The sequence below is a fragment of the Macaca nemestrina genome, chromosome 7 (assembly GCF_043159975.1).
Source record: "Macaca nemestrina isolate mMacNem1 chromosome 7, mMacNem.hap1, whole genome shotgun sequence".
In the NCBI taxonomy this organism is placed as follows: Eukaryota; Metazoa; Chordata; class Mammalia; order Primates; family Cercopithecidae; genus Macaca; species Macaca nemestrina.
In genome coordinates, this window is record NC_092131.1 from 18902695 (window position 1) to 18905430 (window position 2736).

General features: G+C 46.3%; 1 pseudogene; it reads right to left on the reverse strand.

Moving 5' to 3' along the window:
• Window positions 1–1077: 1077 nt before the first annotated feature.
• LOC105467669 (prohibitin-2 pseudogene) lies at window positions 1078–2313 on the reverse strand (annotated as a pseudogene).
• Window positions 2314–2736: the final 423 nt, after the last annotated feature.

Sequence of the window (2736 nt, forward strand, 5' to 3'; positions counted from 1 at the left end):
GCATTGCTAGACCAAATGGAATTATCACTTGGATTTCCCCCCTGCTTTTTGTGATTTGTGATGTGACCATTTCTTGTTAGCACACATATGGTTAGAGTTGAGAATACTTCATGAAATGTTAGTGTTGGAAAACACTTTGAGATCTGTATGATGGGTCTATAGTACATACCTGTGTCACAGAGTTGTTGGGAGAAGGAGATGAGATAATTCACATAAAAAGTTTACCATAGTTCTCAATAAATATCTGTATTTTATTATAAAGGGTTAATTGTCTATTCCACTCACTCAGTTTATGACAATAAAATCTTGTTATCAGTATATAGAAGTTTGGAATGAGGGATGACAGCATATCCAACTCATGTTACACACTAAGCAAGCTCTAGTCAAAGTCAAGAGTAAAGCTAATTAACTGGATAATGCAGGACCTTAATTATCAATTCAGCAATCTTGGAGTGACAAAGTTGAGTAAGACAAAATCTCTGCTTGGTGTCCTCCCATCTAGAAGAAACACAATAATAAACAGAGGTCTTTCTCCTACAGACAGAGCTTTCTTTCTTTCTTTCCCTTTCTTTCTCTTTCTCTTTCTTTCTTTCTGCCTTTCTTCCTTTCTTCCTTCCTTCCTTCTTTCTTTCAGAGACAGACATTGTTCTTGCTCTTTCACCCAGGCTACAGTACAGTGGCACAATCATAGCTCACTGCAGTCTCAAACTCCTTGGCTCGAACGATCCGCTCACCTCAGCTTCTCGAGCAGCTAAGATGACAGGAGAGCACTACCATGCTTAGCTAATTATTTGTCCCATGGACAAAGAAGTGGGAAATAATGACATAAAGTGACCACTTTATGTCATTAAATAAAACTTCTTATTTTGAGAAAATGCCCTCCGATCTTTAATTGGTTTATGGTTCTACACATCAAACAGAAAGCCAATTCATTTATTTGCACATTCACGAATTTTGCGATTAGTTTATCTTGCAGGATTTAACTGCTTAATATTAGACATTCAGTGGGTGCTTTGTTTTTATGGCTCAGATAGTGCTTATTTGAACATTCTTTTTTTTTTTTTTTTTTTTTTCAGGTTAAGTAATAAAAATTTATTGAGAGTTCCTGGGTTGGTGGTTGTCTCCTCCCAGCCTTGAGGGAGGGAACAACACTGTAGGAAATCACTGAGAAATCACACAATGTCCCAACAGCCCCAGTTAACACAGGGAGGAGAAAAGTAATTCCCCAGAAAAGGGGCTGGTCTTCAGTCTTCCTTAATCCAAGAGGGGTTCAGGGGATCGGTGTGGGGGACCATCACATGATACTGGGGCTGGGTAGGGCTGTGCTGGACCCCTGGCTGGCTCCTCAAAAACTGGAGAAGCAGATCCACTTCCTCTGGGGGTGGAGTTCTTGGTGACTAGGCTCATTTCTTACCCTTGATGAGGCTGTCACTTCTTCTGCTGAAACTTTCATCCTGTAGGTTCAGCACGAGGTTGTCAGCCGTGAGATAAATGCGATTCTGTGATGTGGCGATCGTCTTGGAGATATTCTGGGCTGCTCGGATCTTGCGAAGTTTGATGTAGCCAGGGTTCTTGCTCAGTGCTTCTCCACGCGTCTTGGCAGCCTCGGCCTCACCCTCGGCCTGCACAATCTTCTGCCGCTGTTCCTGCTTCACTTTTTCTACCAAGAATTGGGCCCGCTGGGCCTCCTGCTGGGCCACTTGTTTGGCTTCTACAGCAGCTGTGTACTCTCGGCTAAAGCTCAGCTCTGTGATGGCCACGTCATCCAGGATGAGGCTGAAGTCCTTGGCCCTCTCTGTCAGCTCCCGGCGGATCAACAGGGATACCTGGGCCCGCTGGGTGATCAGCTGTGAGGCATTGAACTTGGCCACCACACTCTTGAGCACCTCGTTGACAATGGACGGCAACACTCATTCCTCGTAGTCCAGCCCTAGGCGCTGGTACATGCTAGGAAGCTCCTGAGCATTGGGTCGAGACAGCACTCGCAGGAAGATGTTCACCATCTGTAGGTCTTTGGAGCCTGTAGGGGAGGAGATTTTTCGAGGTCTGGCCCGAATGTCATAGATAATGGGGTACTGGAACCGGGGGATCCTGAAATGAAGGCCCTCGGCCAGGATAGCGTCCTGCTGCACTCCACCGATCCGATTGAAGAAGATGGCTCTGTGCCCGCCTTCCACAGTGAACACGGATTCGCGGACACCGTACGCCACGGCGCCAGCCCCCAGCAACAGCTTCAGCGCCATGCCCATGCCCCGGGGCCCGGTGGGCAGCCGTCCTGCCAAGTCCTTCAAGTTCTGGGCCATGTCTGATCTTGAGGCCTGCGGCACCAGAGGTCAGAAGGGGGTGCCGGCCCGCCTCTACCCCGCTGCAGCTTAGGTACTGCACCCTTCACACCTAATTTGAACATTCTTAAACTAAAATGGCCACAGCTCTTTCCCATGGTAGAAAACTAAGGCTTTAACCATACATTTGTCCAGTGTAGTATTGGACCAGAGATGTTTTCTAGAAGAAATCTTAGCCATATCCAGGGGCACTCACCTAAAGCGAGGTATGGAGGGGTAAAATGGTTCCATTTTTACAAAAAGACATCAACCCTCCTCAAGAGTCGGCTGAACATTACAGCATATGACTCCTCACTTAATCCATACTATAATACATGTTCTCCTGTAGCCATCCACATGTATCCTTGAATTCCCTGCCATATGATTCTTATCAAAAGTCTATCTGTAGGCTGGG